The sequence below is a fragment of the Enhydra lutris genome, unplaced genomic scaffold (assembly GCF_002288905.1).
Source record: "Enhydra lutris kenyoni isolate GAN:26980312 unplaced genomic scaffold, ASM228890v2 scaffoldscaffold2, whole genome shotgun sequence".
NCBI classification, from domain to species: Eukaryota; Metazoa; Chordata; class Mammalia; order Carnivora; family Mustelidae; genus Enhydra; species Enhydra lutris.
Genome location: NW_019154086.1, coordinates 68367176 through 68372885, shown reverse-complemented (window position 1 = coordinate 68372885; position 5710 = coordinate 68367176). Strand labels below are relative to the sequence as shown.

Below are 5710 nucleotides of genomic sequence, written 5' to 3'. Positions count from 1 at the left end.
GCATGGCCCTCCCTCCAGGCTATATGGCTATATAATTATCAAAGACATCATAATCAATTCCTGTTCAGAGGAAATACAACCTATAGTACTGAATGATTTTACAAAACTACAAGGAAGAATATGTAAGCATATAAAATATTTTTATTTGTTTTATGCTTCAATTATTCTAGTATGATATGAACATATGTAATAAGTCATTAAACCCTAGGGCAATTATAATTGGAAAGTCTTTGCACTCTTACCAAACAGAACACATATAATCTGCATAATTTGTGATGCTTTAAATGAAAAAGAGAACAGATAATAGTGTGAGATCTAAACATTTCTCTTTAACATTTTTCTCAGTGAATCTATGACTTTTTTATTTCTCAGGATATAGATCATTGGATTTAACAAAGGAATTATGACAGTGTAAAATAGAGAGTCCATCATATCTTGATCATCCGATTGTGCAGATCCAGGACAAACATATCTGAAGAGAAGAGGGCCATAATATAAAGACACAGATAAAAGATGAGCTCCACAGGTGGAAAAGGCTTTTTTAATGCCTTTCAGAGACTTCTTTCTTAAGATTGTAAAGAAGATAAGTGTATAAGAGACCAGAACAATCAGAATGGTAAATACCTGTATTGACCCAGAGAAAATAAAAACCATCAGAACATTAAGTGAAGGGTCAGTACAGGAAATCTTAAACAATGGCATGATGTCACAGTAAAAGTGATATATTATGTTAGAATTACAAAAGGTTAATCTGAATAAGAAACCTATATGAATTACAGAATGAACAAAGCCACCTAAAAATGATGAGACTAACAGCCAGGTGCAAAGTCTATAGGTCATAATCACTGGATAAAGTAACGATTTGCATATGGCTACATAGCGATCATATGCCATTGTTGCCAAGAGAAAACATTCTGTTGTTCCACCAAATGCAAAGGAAAAAAACTGTATCATGCATTCAGAGAGAGAGATCATCTTACTCTTAGCTAGGAAGTTGACCAGCATCTTTGGGGTCACTGTGGATGATATCCAAGCATCCACAAAAGCTAAGCTCCCAAGGAGTAAGTACATGGGGATGTGAAGGTCAGGGTCATTGCATTGAGAGCAGTTAGTCCAAGGTTTCCAACAATGGTGATGAGGTATATCACCAAGAACACCAGGAACAGGGGGATTTGCCACTGTAGTTGATATGTGAATCCTGTGAGAATAAACTTTGTCACCAATGTTCCATTTTCAGTATCCATCTTGTTACAGGATGACCCCTGAAATGAAATGCAGTAAGTATAAAAAAAGCATTCACTCAGATTATATAGAAAGAAAAGAGGAAGAAAGTAGTTGAAATAAAGCCATAGACTAATCAGAATGCTCTTACTTTTATTTACTGCTACTATAAAATATGAAAACTATTTGGGTAACTGAGGTAATAGAAAATGAAATTATTTCAGTTCAAAAAATGTACAGGAATTAACAGATTCAGAAGAAAGGAAAGACATTTCAAATATTTTTATTAAATTATTAAATTTATGGGGATACCTGAGTGTGTTAGAGAATTTATGGGGAAAACTGAATGTCTTAGATAATTCTGACACATGGTTGAGGGGAAAAGAATGGAAAAGAATTTTGAATTGTGACAAAATGAATTGAATGACATGTGAAGGACGTTGAAATTTGTTCCTCAGGCAATAGGCATACACAAAAAACTTTTAAGACAATCAGTAGCACCATAGATAATTTTTTAAAAAAACATTTTATTTATTTTAGAGAAAAAGAGAGAGGGAGAGAGCATGTGAGGAGGGGGAGAGTAAAAAAGAGAGGGAAAGAATCTCAAGCAGACTTTGTGTTGAGCACACAGTTGGATGTGGGGTTTGATCTCTCAACTCTAAGATCATGAACTGAGCAGAAACCAAGAGTCAGACACTGACTGAGCCATTTAGGTTCCCCACAATAATTTTCAAATTAAATATCTTGTAGTGAAGAGAATATGCTGCAGGGAGGGGAAACTAGAGTCAGGAGTACTACTTAATGAGTTTTTAATATGGTTCAGTGATTCTTAAACCAGATTACACAACAGAATTTTGGGGGAACTTTTTGTACAAAATATAGATTGTGAGGTATAGACATTGACTCAGAGGGTAAAGAATGAAGTCTAATAATCTGCATTTTACAAATCCCTTCTAGTTGATTCAAGTGAATGTAAAGTTCTTACTTTATGTGTAATGTAATATTGGAAAGGATGAGGAGAACAAAGAGATAAAAATAAATCAGAAGGTAGTCATCATGCTAGATGTGAAGGAGAGAAGAGACACATGGAGACTGGGTAGATGTTGAGATTGAGAAGTTGAGATTGAGACTGAGAAGTTGAGATTGAGAAATCAAATGCCTTATTTGTGGAGAAAGAGACCTCTGAACATCTAGGTGAGAGAGCCTAGTAGTATGAGTCTACTGAAGCTTAGTAGAAACAATGACTTGGGAGTCATTTTGGTAGCTGAAGGCATACTTACAGATGACCTATCCACTGGAGAGTAGATAAGGTAAAAAGAAGAAGGACACAGAAAGAAACTTGAGAAAAGACATTAAGGAGGTTGTACAATAGATACATGTCTTTTTTGGATAGCTGGGAACTGATCCTCTTTGCCACACAAGTATTGGTTTAACCAAAATCTACCACTCTAGAAGTCAAAAGAGCCAGAAACTTAGTTTCCCATCCCCATCATATCTAGTGTGACAGGACTTGATGTAGGTTTAAGCAGTCAGTCACCTGCTGCTTTCTCTAGAAATCCTGCTGGTTTTACTTGGAGTACTATTTCTCTACCAGTTTTTTCAGCAGAAGAAAATTGAGTCAAACTCTGGAACTTAGTACAGGTAACACAAATAACCACTACCAAAATTCCAGTGGTTAATTATATTTTTATTTAGAATGGATTCTCTTAAATGCAGTTCAAAATTTCAATTGAAAAATCTCAGATTTAATTTCTGTGATGTATGTATTAAGCGATATGGTGTAAAGAGTATTGGAGGCACATTTTCTATAAATTTCTTGCTAATATGTTTTTAAAATACTCAATGAAATTGTTGCTAGAAGTGGGAGAAAGGCTAGAGGAGTTAATATGTATATGACTTACCTTAAAACTTAAATCACAGAATGTGATTAATTAAAAAGGATAGATCATCTAGTCAGCATAGTCAGAAAGACTTGTTATGTAGGACACATGACCTGATATTAAAATTCAGCTTAAATAGTTTAACATTCTAGTTCACTAAAATTTATAAAGTCATTATAGTTATCTTAGAAAGATAATTAATTATGTTAAGGTGAAAATTTCAGTTTTGCAGGTATTTTGCTTATCCAGATTTAGTCCTGAAAATAAGATATACAGATAATTAAGAGTTTTACATTTTTTGCATGCCATTTTTGGCATCTAGTAAGCTGATCTAAAGTTATTACAAATTATACAGTATTTTGAATTTTTATACAAAGAGTGAATGTTGTAGATACTATTCCTCTCTTACCCATATCTTATAACAAAAAGTGGAGATCCTTTCGAGAGTTACACTTTCTAAAGTAGAAAAAATATAGTAACACTGGAATGACAAAACACAAGAAACAACACTTTTTCATTTTGGATGCTTCGTTTACCAAGTTCAGGAAAATGTTGTTTAAATCAGTTTTGTTCAAACACAAGAGTCAACCAATTGTACAACTGTGCGCTTTTGCCAGAAGAGGAAGGCATGAAGAGCTAAAAATCCCCTAATAGCTCCCACGGGTTCCCTTTAGGACAAAACTAAGCTGTTCTTCTGGGCATTGTAAATCTGAACATGTGTGAGAAGGCCAGGTGTCCCACTGGGCATTATGGATTCTGGAATCATTAACATCAAGTCACTATATACTAATGCTAACAATTGAAACTACTTTATGCTATTTTCCAGCACAGATGACACTTCTGACAGGTTTGTGCAAACTTCAATTTATCTAAAAATTTTGATGTTCTGATTTCTTTGATTAGTATGATCTTCTGAGCTAATCAACCATACACCAATTTAATGAGACCAAAGTCCTTGATTGTCTTCATGATCTAAATTTAAATGCAGTTATCAACCCTCATACAAACTGCAGGCCATATTCCAAACCTACAATGAACTTTCCACTTTCATATGAAAACACATGAAAAACTTTGTTAGGCATAGGGCAGAGGAGAAGAAAAGGAAAACAAAACAAAGGACCACAGGGGAGGTGGCATATATGAGTGCTTCTCAAACTGTAATGTAGGTGAATACTCTGTTATTGTTGTTGTTGTTGTTGTTTTCTGAAAAATGCAGATTCCACTTCAATAGGTCAAGAGTGAGGCTGAGAAATTTTGTGTCTAACAAGGTGATGCCTATGAAAATTTGTCATCCTAGAGCCTTCCATCATTAAAGGGTCTAGATAATCTCAGAGACAGAAAACTGCAGAAACATCAACAACAACAACAAAAACAGGTAAATGTAGCTGACATGCAAAAAGGAAGCAAGAGGAATCAGATGGGGCAAGAAAGACCAGCATAGGTGGGATCACCTGGGGCACTTCATTCTTTACCCCAATTTCTTTCTTTTAAATTTTATTTATTTTTTTAATTTCTTTTCAGTGTTCCAGAATTCATTGTTTATCCACCACACCCAATGCTCCATGCAGTATGTGCCCTCCATAATACCCACCACCAGGCTCACCCAGCCTTCCATCCCTCTCCCCTCCAAAATGCTCAGTTTGTTTCTCAGAGTCCACAGTCTCTCATGCTTTGTCTCCCCCTCCAATTTCCCCCAACTCCCTTCTCCTCTCCATCTCTCCATGTCCTCTGTGTTATTCCTTATGCTCCACAAATAAGTGAAACCATATGATAATTGACTCTCTCTGCTTGACTTATTTCACTCAGCATAATCTCTTCCAGTCCCGTCCATGCTGATACAAATGTTGGGTATTCATCCTTTCTGATGGAGGCATAATACTCCGTAGTATATATGGACCACATCTTCCTTATCCATTTGTCTGTTGAAGGGCATCATGGTTCTTTCCACAGTTTGGCGACTGTGGCCATTGCTGCTATGAACATTGGGGTACAGATGGCCCTTCTTTTCACTACATCTGTATCTTTGGGGTAAATACCCAGTAGTGCAATTGCAGGGTCATAAGGTAGCTCTCTTTTTAATTTCTTAAGGAATCTCCGCACTGTTTCTAAAATTTTAAGAACAATTACTGAGATATTTTGAACATAGTGGTAAGGTGTTCATCTTTGTATTTCATCAATAAAAGAGAAGTGGCAATGAATGTTCATTCAGGAAATCATGACATTATTAATGTCAAAGTATTACTATGTAGAAATAGTAACATTTTCATTTGATATGTGAAGAGTAGGAAAATTGCTTAACCTCCAAATGTGACTTGGCAAGAAGCTGGGGAAATCAAAGTGTCTATATTTTGGTACTCATTAATCATTTAGCTTGTGCCCTTAGAATTTTTTCATGAAAACCAAAAAGAGAAGAAATAAAAAACACAGATAAAAGAAAAATCATTGTGAAAACTGAACAGAAGGGTAGATCTAATGCTGCTTCCAGTATGAGTAGTAGTCTCATTTTTTGTCATTTTTATAGATAGGTCATGATATTTCACTATGGTCTTCATTGCATATCCCCATTGATCAATTATATTGAAAATATTTTTGTGCCCTATTTGACGTCT

The 5710-nt window shown here is 35.2% G+C and overlaps 1 pseudogene; it reads right to left on the bottom strand.

Moving 5' to 3' along the window:
- Positions 1-315: 315 nt before the first annotated feature.
- LOC111150719 lies at positions 316-5369 on the bottom strand (annotated as a pseudogene).
- Between the last annotated feature and the right edge of the window lie 341 nt (positions 5370-5710).